Below are 15,206 nucleotides of genomic sequence, written 5' to 3' on the forward strand. Positions count from 1 at the left end.
CTTCGAAGATGTGGGAGAATAATAAATGAGAGTATGACCTTAGTGAAGCACGACCCAGTGAGGACCCAGACAGATGACTCTTTAACATGAAGATAGGAGCAAAAAGCGGCTTTTAATGAGGCCGGTGGCTCAGCGAGTGACTCCTGTCAGTCTCGAGAGCCTGGATAGAAGTTTGTGCTTCCTTATCTACCTCTTTTTACATCTATGAAGCTTGATTCCATTGGAACTTCCCTGGGAATATAGCAAAGCAGAGCAGCGGAGGGGGGAGAGCAGAGTCTGGCAGGACTTTCCGAGCCCACTGGGGCCACTCCTTTGATGACAGATTACAGAAGCTGTCTTGGCTGCTCAGGTGCGGTCTACAAAGAGCACAGTTCCCTAGTTCACCCGAAGTCACCTAATAACACCGTTAATCATTGTTGTCCAACAACACAGTTAACCCATAGTTGCCCGATTCCACATGGAGGTGCCGTCCCTTCTCTCATTAGTAAGCACAAGTCAAAAGCTTAAGAAAGAATCCAGTTTTAGAAATGGTAATGTTTGTAAACCAAATATTAAATCTGAGGCAAAATAGACCTTTCAGGGATATTCTCTGTGACCAAAAGCCATCCTCGGGGACACTAAAAACCAGCAGCAACGTGCCACACTTTGCTGCTCTGCTGGGCTGTGAGCTCCCTGCTGCCCTTAGGGTCTCACTTCACGCCAGCAGGGGATGAGCTCCCGGAGCCCCTGGCTGCCATCTGCCCCTCTCCTTCACGTGCCAGAGCCTGCAAATGGAAATACCACGAATTAAAAATAGTGCTTTCAAACAAGAGGTAAAGGGAAGATGGTAATATAATCGGGAAATGCAATGTATAAGTGGAGAGTTTTTAAAACAGAAGGTAAGTACGTGAAGAGGGAAGGGAATGGCTTAGATTTCATAACTGGCTCCCTCAGCCAAACTAGAAGTAGAAGGAAAGGCAATAATTGGTGAGCAGTGGTCCCAAAGCTCCTGCAGTGAGTGGTGACAGGGACTGTACTGGGGAAGTCTTGGGGAGGGAATGGCCATTATTTACATGCATGTATCAGTGGAAAATACAGGTTTAAGTGCCACAGGATGGGCCAGGGATTTAGCTCAGTGGTTCCACTGCCTGCCTCACAAGCGTAAGGTCCTGAGTTCGATCCCCGGTACCAAAAAAAAAAAAAGAAAGAACTGAAAATACAGATTTAAGTATGCTCATAATGGTGGGCAGCACTCATCAGCAGACGAGAGGCGTGGGTGTCACCTGTGGCCTGGGGAGCGGTGGGAGAGAGGAGGGTTAGGTAGAAAACAAACAACAGTGATCAAGTTCATTCTAGGAAAAATGTAAATCAAGAGCAACAAGCATATTCAACAGAAAACATGAAAATGACTAAAAATATATATACCACTTAAACCCAATAATCATAAACAGATTGAATCCTGCTTTAAAACAATAAGAAGTCCCAGGTTAAAAAAATAAGCAATAAAATTTGCATCTAAATAAGTAAGCGATGAGCCAATTTTGAAGTTGAAACTGGTCCTACTGATCCGGATATACCAGGCGGGTGTATACCCTAACACCAGGTAAAAGGACACTGCTGTGAGACGTAATTCAAGGGAAAAAGAACTAGACCAGTGGTGGCAAACCGAGGCACGCGTGTTATTTGTTTTGGTTTTTTCAAGATGGAGATGTTAATGTATGAGTTGTTTTTTCTGAACTAAAACCTCAGGATTCAGGTTCAATTGTGGCAGTGGTGCTTTGCCATAAGTCAGTGGGTTCTGGACTGCAGTTTGGGTGCTCGTCTCTAAAAGGTTCACGTCATGGGACTGGAGGGTCTGCAAGGAAAAAACTGATTCTGGAGAAAGCTCATGCACTGAAGAGCATGCATGCAAAGGAAGCCACAGAGACTTCCAGACCCCTGGAGAATTTGAGAGCAGACTTTATTATGTGCCTTTCATCACCCAGTGAACCAAAGAGCTAAGGGCAAGTGGTGCAGAAAGGAGGAGCTTCGCAACCAATCCACTGGTCTAACAGCTCTCAGGACTCTCTCCACCCTGGAAAGCATGTTTAAAACTCAGCGAATACCTGACCACAAAGAAAACCGAGATTTACAGGTCCCACTCGTCGGCGGCAGCTTGGCCCTGTGGAAGGGCAGAGTGCGGGGCAGGGAGCTGTTGTTCCTGCATGGCTGTGTGTCCCAGACCCTCTGCGCGCTCTCCCCTTGGCCTCCTTTTTAAATCTCTTCCTGGACACAGCCCCGAACGGGGGGGCTCGCCGCTCTGTTTCCAAGGACCGGATGGACAGTTACTCTCGCGGTCATGACTGGCCCACCTGGTCACTGGAGTGTCCCCGGCAGTCCCTGGCTTCCCCGGGAGGAAGTGCTGCTGCTCCTTCTGCACCCGGCCCGATGTCCACGTTCCGTCCTGGTGGCTCTCTCCACACTGGTGATGACAGGGGACTGTCACACTGACCCACTTCCCATCTGGGCCGTGTGATCCAGGGGCTAATTACAGAAGCTGATGAAATATTTACAGAGCTTGCTGCTCACTTTGGAAGCACAAGGGCTCACTTAATAAAAGTAATGACAGTGCTAGACAAACAGTGCTTGGAGCCCCATGCCACTTGAGCAGAGTAAACAACCAGCCGGGGTAATTTCAGGCTCTATTAGATGCTCTCGGCAAATATCACTGCTATCCGAGGGAAGGGAAAACCCTGCCACAGAGGAGATCCTACAGAAGCCACAGCCGGCACGCAGAGGAGCAATGTGGTTTGATTAAGATGAGCAGTGGCCTGGGCAGGCGCTGCACCCCGGGGCCTTCTCAGAATCCAGGTGGCGGAAGCGGCTGCCTCCCGCTGGCTCTGCCGTGAGAGCCCTTCGCGATGTCCAGCGGCGGCTCTGCTGGGTAGGTCGGGCCACGGGGAAGATGGCTTGGCTCGGTGGAAACTGGAGGGGCACAGGGGCTGGGCACAGAGAGAGCAAGTGGCCCCACCGGTGTAGGACACAGGAAGAGGAGGAAGGCGCATCCACGGCAGGAGCAGGGCCCAGGGAGGGCTGGAGGGACAGAGGCGGGGTCAGCTCACAGAGCCCAGGATGAGGGTGGATCCGCGAGGAGGGTGCAGCAGCCCGCTTCTCTCTGCCCTCATCTCCCACCCTCAGCTGTGCACTTCCAACCTCAGCAGAGCCGTGTGGCCGCCAGCAGCAGCTGTGCCGAGTGGGGACGGGTTGGGGACACAGCCCTGTCAGAGCCGGGCATCAGAGGTGGTGCTGAGCGTGTCAGCACAGTCAGATGGGGCGCGGGCTCTCCTCAGGTTGGCAGTGATTTTCCTGTTCCCCAAGCTGAGCACGGGAGTCAGGGAAGGTCAGGTGCCCTGGCCTCCTGAGTCCTGGTGGGCACAGCCTGCCAGTCAAGGCCCTGAGTGCAGGCAGTGTGGGGCCCAGGGCTGGTGCCCTAGGGAGCTGGAGCTCCCCTCTCCACCCTGCCTGCCTGGAAGGCTCCTGTGACCCAATCCTACCTGTCCAACAGGTTCTGAGACCAGATGGGCCCAGAATTCTAGTTCCAGAAAGTTGCCTTCACTTCCACCAGGAGTCACCAGCCCTGACCACAGGGACAGCAGCGGGGTGGTGGGCGAAAAACAGTGACCACGTCCACCTGCTCGGTGACCCAGGGAGCAGCCTGGAGCACTCCAGACCCTGCCTGAGGTCTGCCCCCCAGGGGTGGCGTCTGAACCACAGCCTCTTGTGAGTCACGTGAGGACTGGGGGTCGCGGGGTGTTGGTTCAGTGGCTCCCTTCAGCACTGCCTGATTTTGTTCTCACACTGGAGTGAGAGGTGCCCCAGTTCCGTCACCTCGAGTCCCCAGTTAGCCCTGTGGGAGCCGGGCACCCTGAGTCTGGACAGCCAGGGGGTTGTTCGCCTTTACCTAAGACGGCACAGATTGCTCGTGCCATGGAGTGGGGACCAGAAGGCGGGACTCTGGGCTGAGGTGGCCCCTCTGCCTCGTGGGGGAGCTCCTGGGCCATGGGTGCCCTCTGTGCCCTGCTCTGCTCGGACACTCTTTGCAAATGGCCGGCCAGGAGTGCTCCCTTCTCCTCCCGCAGGTGGCACTGGCTCTGGGCCAGGTGGGGTCCCCCCTCCGAGGACGCATTCCAGAGCCCAGTCCACCAAGTGTCCTCGGAGCTGGCGCCTGGCCCCGTGCTCCTTCCCCTGGGGGCTGACTGGGTCCCACCTGGCTCTGGTCCATGGGGGCCCCGGTACCGGCAGAAGCCGTGGAGGCCAAGGGAGCTGTGGCCGAATGTCCATGCCACCCATGGTGGCACTGGTCCTCTCCTCTGCCCCCTCAGGGACCCTCAGCCACTGACCCCAGGGCTCCTGCCCCTCCCCCCCCCGCCTCATCCGTGTCCTCAAACACTGCCCTGTATTCCACTGCCCTCTGTCTTGCTGATCCTGTCTAACCCAGTCTGAACTCCATTCTGCAGTGCAAAAGAAGACAAAAAAGGCATTTTGTTTGGAGCTCAGGATCTGTCTTTGGCCAGCGGTGTCCTGGGGCCACTGCGTCTTCACCGCTTCAACTTTTAGCCCTCATGGGAGGGGCACTGGGACCTTCGAGGGCACCGATCTTCAGGGCACGGCCAGTCCTGTGTGGCCACTGGCAGAGCCCTGAGCCGGGTGAGCACCAGGCCCCGCCCCTCGCCCCGTGACGAGCCTGAGACAAACACCCAGCTCCAGGCCCAGCACCTGGAGAAGCTCGGTGCTCGACAGACACAGCCACGCGAGCGTGATGGGCGGGCGGTGCCCACAGGACTGCGAGCTTCCCCAGAGCATGCAGGCCCCTGGGGCTCCCGGCCACGAGTGCAGGCAGCGCTGCAGGATGGAGCCACCTGCAGCCGGCCGGCTGGCCCCGAAGCTGTCCTCTCCCAGGACACACAGGGTGTTCTAGGTTCTGATTTAACCTAGAGGAAAAGAAGAACAAATCTCAGCACCTAACTCCGCAGCTCCTGCTGGACTAGGTCAGAAGCCGTCACACACGGCCCTGTCCCTGAGCACATGTGTCTGCAGCGGTGACCTGAGGCGAAGGACCCTGATGGGCAGAGCAGCTTCAGGGAGGTCTTGAGCGAGCCGCTTCCAGTCTCCTGTTCTGCAGGACTCTGCTCTGCCCTGGACTGGCAGCATTGCACGAGGTAAATGTGGTCTGACCCCTATCATGGTCAGAGTTCCTGCAGGAAGCAGGACTTCACCGTTCACTGTCTCACTAATGAGGCTTCTTGAAATCGTGTCCGAGCACAGCAAACCCACCCTGCTGTTCCCTGCTTGCTGGAGTTGGCCAAGACCCTCGCTGGGGGTGCAGCTCCCCGTCAAGTTGGGTCGGTCCCGGATCCCGTGGTGACAGGTCGGTCGCAGTGAGATTCATGGAAAATCAGCCGAGTTGCTGTTGCAGTCCTGGGGGATGCAATGTACCCTTCCCTAGGAAACTCAAACCCTGTCTTTGCCTCAAGGGCTGCGGCTAGTGCGACACCACGGTAGGCAGCACACTGCTGCCCCAAGTCCGCTGACGGCCCACACTGACAGAGCAGCAGCCACTGTGTCTGCCCTTGCACCTGGGCCTGGCCTCGCCACGGGCACATGTGTCATTAACCATCACAGGTGCTCGCATCGACGTTTTCAAGCACGTCAGCACTGCAGCGTGTTTCCTGTCCAGAAAGCAGCCAGTCCCCAGAGAGGTGGGGACACGGGGGAGCGAGGAGGAGGGATGTGCTACGCTTGAGCATGAGCCCAGCACTGCCCCATTTTATTTTCTCTTACAGGGAGGGCTGGCTGGTGCCACTGTCCCCTCTTCTGTGGGTCCTCGTGTCCCCCCACCCCGCGGCCGTGTTCCGAGGATGTCATGTCCCTGTTGCTGTAGCCAAAGGTCAGGGACAGGGTCCTTCTGTCCCCCTCCCGCACCTACAAGGCACGAGGCCAATGAACCCCACGCTTCCTTTCCTAGTTATTCCTAACTTCCCTTTTCCGACCAACATGTGAAAATCCCCGTGTGGCCTGCTGTACTCACCCAGGAGCCACATAATTTCCCATGTTTCCAATAGAGCGGTGAAGGTTTAAACCAAGCCCTATTCCAGGACCCAAACTGTAGCTTCCGTTTGCACCCAGTCTGGATCTCCCATGCCTCAGTGTAACTGTCTTACACAGTAGAGTTCATATTACTATTTTACACTTCCTTATCCTTTAATAAAATTAAGACTTTGATGAAATAAGAAGAAAAGTAATACAGAGATGCATACAATAACCAATTTCAGTAAGTTATTACAGCTTTTGTTTTATAAAACGGTTGCAACATACAGCATTAAAATTTAAAGTATTCAATTATGTAATTGTCAAAATGCCATCATTTTTTAATGACAAACTTCCCTCTGTCTTCTTCCATTGCATAATTATGTGCCAATAGATGGACTGAGTTCAAATTAAATATTTAAACCCTTTGCTGAGGTCATGGTCATTATTACTTATGAAACAGTAATATCAACCTTCTAAAATCAGAAATTTTATTTCTTAAATAAAATCCATGTTAATATGTAACAAAGTAAAGAAGAGTTTACAATCCCTAAGTATTGAGTTCAGTGAATCTTGGCATTTATTTTAAAATTTAATTTAAAATGACATCTGACTTGTGAATTATTATAATATATCCTTCTAAAATACCAGTAAAATGAGACTATATTTTGCTTACTCAAAATATCGGGTAATGGTTTTAACATGTTGTTTTATTATGAGTTACCTGTGTGCCTGGAATTTTCAGGATCAGGAGTTAGAAAATACTGGCCACAAAAACGGAGCCAGTCCCTTTCAGAGTGAGAAGGTACTTACAATTCAGGGACCAGTCTGGTCAGCTCACAACTTGCCCAGGACGTTGCTGATGAATCAAATGATCGATCCAGCGATGGTTTTCTGACAGAGTCTCGCCATGTAGTTCATGCTGGCCTCAAAGTCTCAGTGATCTTCCTGCCTCAGCCTCCCAAATGAGTGCTGGGATCACAGGCGTGCGCCCCCACGCCCAGCTTGACTCTGGTGACTCTAGACTGGAAGTCCTGGGACCTGGGCAGCTCCTCTGTGCCAAGGGCATGTGGCCCCCAGGGGAGGCCCCTGGCAGCCTCCCGCTGAGTGCGCGTTCCTGGCTCCTCTCCTGGAGAGGGCTCGGAGCCCAGGATGAGCTGGTGCCTCAGAAGCTCCCGCCTCAGGGCAGGCACGGACGTTCAGCTCTCTCCTAGGGCCAGTCCTGACCCTCAGCCCGGCCTGCCTCTCTCCGTGCAGGGTGGTGTCTCTGCCCAGGTGGTGCTCGTCTCTTCTGGTGGGCCTGTTTCCCCGCGGGCCCAGAGAATTGTGTGTGCTGGGCCTCGCAGCCCCAGGCACCATGGGCGGAGCTGGTGACTCTTTTTCACTCAGTCCTGGGAACAGGCAAGCATCACGTGGGGTCCGGTGGGACAGAAGCACATGGACTGGAGCATCCTGTGGGTGAACTGGCTGGGAATACACAGCACTGAATGTTACCATGATGCATTTAAATAAAGAAAAGATGAGCTCAGCACTCCAGGAGGCTGAGGCAGGAGGATTGCAAGTTCATGCCCAGACTGGGCAACTCAGGGAGACCCTGTCTCAAAATTTAAAAATATAAAAGGGCTGGGGATGTTGCTCAGTGGGGAGGCCTTGGGTTTAATCTTGGGGTTGGGGGAGCCGCCCCAGCAGCTCGCCAGTCTGTCCTTCTTCATGCTGTCCCCCAGCCCTCGGGAGGCCGTTGGAAGCGATCGTCCAGCTGCAGAACTGCGGCGAGGTTTCTGCCCCTGAGCTTTGGTCCCACAGAGGAGGGGACGCAGACACGCATTCTGACTGGCAGCCCAAGCACTGAATCAGACGACCATAAAGGCTTTCGCGGGGCCAGCCTGTAGAAGAAGCTCAATAAATTCCAGACTCATTTACCTGCAGTCCGCTGCCCTCAGCACGCCTGATCTCGGGGCCGCAGCAGGCCCAGTGCTCTGTACACCCTCGCCTGGGACCCTGCACGGAGAACTGGGCCGGCGCCGGGCGATGACCAGAGTCCTGGGCCGGTCTCTCCTGGAGTCCAGCGGGCGGCGGGCGACCACGATGCCACACGCAGGGGTGCGACGGTGGGTCGGGAGGAAGGAGAGCAGGCCAGAGAGGAGCCAGGCGCGCGGCGCGTGCGGAGTCAGAGTGGGTCCAAACACAGCGGCCAGAGCCCTGCAGAGCCACCGCTGTAGAGGCGCGGAGGGAGCACCAGGCACAGCCGTGCCGCGAAGAGCGAGGCCGCGCCAGACCAAGCCGCCGCGGTCGGGCTGGCTGGGGAGCAGGAAGGGAAGAGCGGGAGAGTGGGGTCACGCGTGGACTTGTGCAGAGCGGCCGAGCAGCTCCGTCGGCGGCAGTGGATGTGGCCACGTGGCCTCTCCCGCCAGCCAGCGCAGGCCCGCGCCATTTCCGGCCGAGGCTTCTTCGGGACGCAGCTCCCCTTCCTGGTGCTCTTCGCCTGGAGCCCAGCGCAGGCTGGCGGCAGAGCTGCAGGACGAGCGCAGCCTGGGCCCCCGCGGAGCGGACGGCGCGTTTGTCCCAGAGCTTGCTCCTTCTCGCTTGAACGCCGCGCTGAGCAGTTCTGATTCTGTTGTCGGGATTTTATTTCGAGTTCTAGGTGACAGCGGGTGGGGCGGGACGTCCCGGGGTTTAAAGCCTGCTTTTCACCACATGACAATTATGCCAGCTGGGGGGAGGGGGGGTGCGGGGCCAGGATCACACAGAGAGCCAGGCGGAGTTGGCGATGGCCGGCATAGAGCGGCAGCTGCCGCGGGAGAGGCTTGGTGTGGCCGTCGCGGACTCCAGGGTGACGCTGGCTGGAGAGGGAGACACCGCAGGTTTTGTTTTTGCTTTTGTTTACTGGGAATTGAACCTGGGGCCTTCACTCTGAGCCACAGACCCAGCCCTTTTGTATTTTTTTTGAGATAGGATCTCGCTAAGTCACCAAGTTGCCCAGGCTGGACTCAGACTTTGTGACCCTCCTGCCTCAGCCTTTAGAGTGCTGGGATTACAGTGCGGGCTGCCAAGCCGGGCTGGTACCCTCTGTTCTGACTGACAGAGCACCCAAGCGCCAAGGTGGACTCTGGGCCGGGGCAGCGAGGACACAGCATGGGCAGGGCAGAGCGGGAAATCTCTGCGGCACAGGCTCTGCCTCAGCCAATCTGGGCCGCGTCTCACGGTTAGGGTTAGGGTTGGGTTAGGGCGTCGCGGCGGCTTGGCTTCCCACGGTGTGCGCGGCACTGCGCTGTCTCCACCCCTGGCGTGCGCTCAGCCAGGCCGCGGGTCCTGGAGGGTCCCACAGTGCTGCGTCCTTCATGGCTCCGCAGTGCTCCCCTCAGTGCTCATCAGCCCGAGTCGGTGCCAGAGGAGTGGCCAGTCAGTGGCCACGCTGACTCCTTGAGGAGAGGGAGGTGCATATGGGGAGGGCGCTGGCTTCTCTGAGAAATCAGAACCGTTCTCAGCTTGACAGCCATAAGGGGCATCGAAGATGTAGAGGGGAAACTGAGGCCCAGAATGGCTGGCACCTCCCGAGCACCACAAGGAGAGTCCTGGACCTGGCTGCTCTTTCATCACCACCTGCCACTGAGCGGCCTCCCAGCTGGTGGGTGATGCTGTCCGCAGTGGCTGGGGAGCCTCGCGGGAAGCGGGGCCGGGCAGCAGCTGCAGGTGGAGTGACAGCTCCGGGACAGGTGCTCCACTAGATTGTGGCTGGGACCTGGGACAGAGCAGAGCCGACTGCAGGCTGCATCTCGTGAGCCCCAGGGCTCGGCTGTGCTCCCCCACGCAGGCAGGAATGCTGGCTGGCACGGGACACCCGCAACAGCCACACACGACACCGGGAGTGGCGGCCGCAGACCGAGTGCGTGTGTGACTCTGCCGGGGGCAGACCTGGCCCGGGCCTGCTGGGCTCTGCTCCTACTCCAGCCCAAGGGGGCTGTGGGGATGCCCGGGCCTGCGCTGGGCTTGGGCCCTCTTCCAGAATGAGCCAGCGGCAAAGCAGGCTGTGCTGGTGCCGCGTCTTGGGTTTCCTCTGATCCACCCAAACTCACTTGAATGTTTTTACCCTCTTAAGACTGTTCAATAACACATGCTCATAAATCAGGAAAGCTCTTCCACGTGTCCAGGGCTTTGATTTTCTGGGAGAAGGGTGGTCCGTCTCAGCTCACAGTGAAAAGAGAGTCCCTGAGGATCGAATTCAACCTAACAGCAAAAGAGCTTTTAAGGTTTCAGGAGATGCACAATTATCGCCCCAACCCTCTGACAACTCCTGAGCTTGGTACCATTATTGTCTGCCTTTGGCAGCCAGAGCCCTGCAGCTGAGTGAGGTTGATATCGTGCTGCAGGCCACACAGCCGGGAGGCAGCCCCGAAGGATGGAGCCCAGGCCCCAGGCAGCTCCTGACAGCACACTCCTTCTGTGAGGAGGCTGCATCCACAGGCCGGCTCCGGCACTGAGCACAGGCTCTGCTGGCACAGGCAGCAGCACGCCAGGCTGTGACATGCTCTCGGTTGGTCCTGGAGAGGTTGCCAAGGTGACCTGGCCCATGCTCCTGCATTCTGTGCCCAGGCTCTGCACACAGCCTGGTGCCATCTCACCCTCACCACGGCTCCCCCTCTGGAGTCTAAATCTGTGCAAACAAGCACCTTGGCAGACCGAGCCCACTCGTGACCGTGGGCATCAGTTGCCATTTGGGGCAGCGGGAACTGTGCCCAGTGCTGGGCAGTGAAAGGCGTGGAGCTGGGCACTGCCCGGGCTTGGCTGCCTTCATCGGGGCTGGGCACCCAGCAGGCTGCGGCCTCTGTCACCTCCTCGCAGGCAGACTCACTCCCGCCCAGCAGCCATTTACCAGCCGCTCCTGCAGTTTCCCTTCCTGTCCTCCAGGGCACAACAGGAGAATCCAGGGGCCTGGCAGGTGGCAGACTAAAAGTACAGATTTGGATGCAGACTCTTCCCTGAAGGGAGAAGAGACCTTGCTTGCACTTGGGATCCCTCCAGAATATCGCCCTGAGGCAGTGAAATAGAGATCCGCCTTTTCCATGCCCAGGCAGACTTGGAAGAGCTGGAAATTTAATCCTGAAGCCCTGAGCACATTGGCGAAATGGCAGATCTTGACCGGAGCACGAAGGCGGGAGCAGGGGCGTGACTTAAAGGCCGGACTGTGTGCTTGATTTATAGACCTTCACAGCCGGATGCCTCAGGGAGTGGCACCTGAGGTGCATTCAGGGTGAGGAAGTTCACGTGGCTGAGGGCCACAGAACCTGAACCCAGATGCGGAGACCTCAGAGTTCACGCCTCCACCACTCCCTGCTGCCACAGACCTGACTTTGCTGAGCGACCTGCAAAGAATGGTTTTCCAAACTGCTGCCCAAGATGTCTCTGAGCTTTAAAAGCAGCGTGAGCACACTAAGAAAATACTCCGGTTCGGAGCACGAGCATCTATTCAGAGGTTTAGGTGGTAAATACCATGGTGGTGAACTGTATCTTTGAAATACTGTATCTTTGAAAAGCCCTCCTGACCTTGCTTAACGGAAACAAACCACATCGAGTAGGGTTGAAGAAGGGTGCAGTTACTACCACTCCGTTTGATGTTTCAGAAATTCTCTTTCTGACCAAAGCTAACCAGAGGCAGAGTCAAACGAGGAGACAAAGTTACTCATTCACTTGGGGCAAAGGTCCGCAGTGAGGGCTCCCTGTGCTGCCCACACACCGGCCGTGTGAGCTCATGTGGGCCTGCTGCACAGCCTTGGGACGAGTCCGCAGTATGGGCTTTTCCACGGCTAGGCCTGGGTACAGAGCCCTGGAAGTGCCCCGTTCAGTCACCTCGCTGGTTAGAACGGGCTCCAGAGGGAAGCTGGCCCCAGAGCCCCCTGCACTTCGCAGTGGTTGGACAGAACTGCAGTGCGTGGCGGGACTACTTCATTTACAAACAGCCAGGCGCTCCTCGTTGGAAACTATATTTGAAACAAACGCAAACTCTCACAGCTCCCTCTGATCTTTGGCCTCAAGGGGCATGGTCTGAGGCCAACGAGCGTGTGACCATTGACGCCACCACTTCCTAGGCGAGGTGGGGGGTACAGGTGGGTTTTCTAGACACCCTGTGGTGTAGTGGGAAGAGACGGGGTTGCTGCCAGGCTGGGCTGAGTCCGTGGCCGACCTCTTCGGGGGGGGGAGCTGCAGGAAAGGAGCAGCTCCTCCCTCCTGGGCCTCGGTGCTGATTGGCGCTGTGGAGCAATGACATCAGATCACCCCCAGGTGCCGTGGCTGGGTGCTCCCCCCCTGGGGTGCCTGCCTGCCCAGGACCTGTGGTCAGAGCACCCCTGTTGGAAAGAGGGCCTTCGCAGGAGGACTGGTTAACCAGCAGAGGGCCAGCTGACTGGACGGAGGTAGGTTTCAGTTCTGAGGCTGTGCCCTTATGGGAGAGAGGACGCAGAGACGCATAGAAGCCGGGGTGTTCAGGCCTGAGCCTCACTTCCCCTGCCGTGTGCTGAGGAACAAGAGCGGCTGCCGAAGCTGGAAGCAGGGACTGAGGCCTTGCTCTTGGATTCTGCAGAACCATGGGCAAATAAAATATTGCTGATTGAACCACCAAGTCTGTGATGATTTTTCTGCAGCCCAAGAAAACAAATGCACTACGCAGAGGGCCTGGGAGGTTGCGTGTCACATAGACGATACGTTCCAGTGGGCACACATTTATTAGCCACATTGCAAACTCCTCACCCAGCACCTGGGGTGCCGTCCAGGGGGTACAACTGTCTCAGTCCCAAGTCAGAAAGGCTAAGGCTGGAACTGCTGATTCGATGAATAGAGATCTGTGTATTTCCCTGTATTTTTCCCACCTAACCCCTACTCTTAAAAACAAAATCTTTTAATTTTATTAAAACTAAATTTAACCATACAAGCTGATACTGAATTTTTTAAAAATCCACAGATTCTAAAGAAATAAGCATCCAAGTTCGGTTTGGACAGCACACGGCATATGCTCATTCTGGTGTCAATGCCCAGATTTCTCAATCGGATGTGTTGCTGGCCTCAGACGAGAGGCAGGGCCGCAGGGCCTGCACACGGTCCTCTCCTCGCTGCGGCAGTGGGCTGGCGAATGGCTTCATCTACACAAGGAGTGAGGCAGGACCTCTCTCTCCAGGTAGGTGGAAGTGCCTGGCAGCAACCGTCCCAGACGCCCCCAGTGACCCATGGCACGTGCCCGGCCACCTCGCCACAGCTACGGAGCGCGGCTCAGACTGGCCTGAGCTCAGCCGCGTCTCACCACGGCTCAATGCGTCAGCGATCCATGAGTCCCCAAGGCTGGGGTCCTCTGCCCTGGGCCCGGCTGCATGGCTAACCCCAGGGTCAACCTCCAACCCCTGAGGAGCTGGAGGACAAGCGCCCAGCTTCTTCTTTGTCGGGACAGTGGGGGGGGGTGCGTTCTTGGCTCTGAGAGGTCCCGGGGGACTGCACTACTTGGCACCCTTGCGGCTTCCCTCACCCTTTCTTTCCCCTCCCTCACTTCCGCTCGCTGAGGTCACGTCCCCAGCAAGCCACACTGTCAGCCCTTTCCTCAGACTCTGCTTCCGGAACAACCCCAGCAGGGACAGACATGAAGCGATTTGGGGTGAGTTGAGAGGCAAGTGGATTGGTTCTAAAGTCAGATGAAGAAACAAAGCATCAGATGTTCTCGTGTCAGGTGAGAACTGAGTGAAATATGTCCCAGAAATCCTGCAAATTGAGAATCCTGGCTTCAGGCTCTGTATCCACCAAGCAAAGAAGACACAGCCTTTCCGAGACTGCTCCAGCTCCCGTGGGCGTCGGCCTCGTGACTGCACTCACCAGGGCACAAGCTGGCTCCTCTGAGCCGGTGAATGCAACCCGTCACTGCTCACGCCAATCTCTTCCAAAGTGAGGCAGGGATGGTCCAAGAAGTCCGCTGAACACGTGGATTAAGAGGTGGGCTGTTTCTTAGTGGTGGAAAGGAATACACAGCGTGAGGAATGCACAAACTAAGAAGCCTGCTCTCGTGTGAGAATTCCCACTGTTCCAAGACTGAGGTGCTGTAAAGAAACCTGAGCCGGCCTCGTGGAGAGGTGACCAGTGGCCTCTTCCTTTTTGCCTATCCTTGATGAGTCTCTGAGTGTCTGCACCGTCTTATCCATGAGGAGGGCCCCAGATTCCTCATTTCCCTCCCACTGAAGCAGATGTTCGCGATTGGCTGGTTTCCACCTTCAAGGGTCTGGTCTAAGAGAAGGACCCAGTGGGAATATCTGTGCTTTCCATTCTGAGTATGGGAACTGGTTTCTACTGGTGCCCTAAGAGTAACTGGGAATATTAGGAGTGGGATTCAGCCATGGGGGATTTATTCCACATGGATGTCAGCGCCAAGATGGCACCCACTTGAGCCGCACCAGTGCTGGCCTGTGTGACAGCAGATTGCCGGAACTCTGACTATTGCACTAACTAATGCCTTGGGAGTGAGCACTCACTCGGGAGAGCCCACCACCATGTCCTGAAGACTTGCGAGAAGCCTGGTAGGGGACTTCACAGGAGGGCTGCCCCATTTAGCAAATGAAAATACAACCTGTGAATAGTTTTGCTACACATTTTTCTTTATCTGGAATTCAAATTTCACTGAGAGGGGTGGGAATTTAGCTCAGTGGTTCCACCACCTGCCTTGTAAGTGCAAGGTTCTGAGTTCAATCCCGAGTACCAAAAAAATAAAATAAATTAAAAAAAAACAAATTTTGCTGAGAGTCTTGTGTTTTTCTGGCAACCATACCTCAAGGATGTGAACTGAGAGCCCCTGCCAACAGCCGGGCACACCTTTCCCCGGCACCTGCACCACTGTGGAGCGCATCCTCCATCCTCAGGAGACCCAGCTGCAGCCGGCACCCTGAGTGCAGCCTCTCAAAAGCCTAAGGCCGGGGCTCTCGGCTGCCCCACTCATGTGCCCTGGAGGAAGTGGTGCAGGGTCATGACAGGTGATCCAGAAGCCGGAGAGGATCAGCAGTGTTTCGGGTGACTCGGCACAGAACACTGGGTGATCAGTCCCTTCCCCAGGCCCTTCCTCTGTGCGGGTGCAGCATCCACAGAGATGACCCAGATGGAGGCCCTCCAGGTGTGTTGGCTCCGGCCTGTGGGAGAGGGAC

The 15,206-nt window shown here is 56.1% G+C and overlaps 1 long non-coding RNA gene across 1 annotated transcript; it reads left to right on the forward strand.

Annotated features, from left to right (window-relative positions):
- The first annotated feature begins 11,787 nt into the window (after positions 1 to 11,787).
- Positions 11,788 to 14,790, forward strand: LOC147828248 (uncharacterized). The gene is made up of 3 exons (XR_015451095.1): positions 11,788 to 12,146; positions 12,322 to 12,452; positions 12,998 to 14,790. It is a non-coding gene; the product is annotated as an uncharacterized LOC147828248 (long non-coding RNA).
- The last annotated feature ends 416 nt before the right edge of the window (positions 14,791 to 15,206 follow it).

This window comes from Heterocephalus glaber, unplaced genomic scaffold (genome assembly GCF_053883595.1).
Source record: "Heterocephalus glaber isolate CG9 unplaced genomic scaffold, H.glaber_assembly_v1.0 deba00001175, whole genome shotgun sequence".
Taxonomy (NCBI): domain Eukaryota; kingdom Metazoa; phylum Chordata; class Mammalia; order Rodentia; family Bathyergidae; genus Heterocephalus; species Heterocephalus glaber.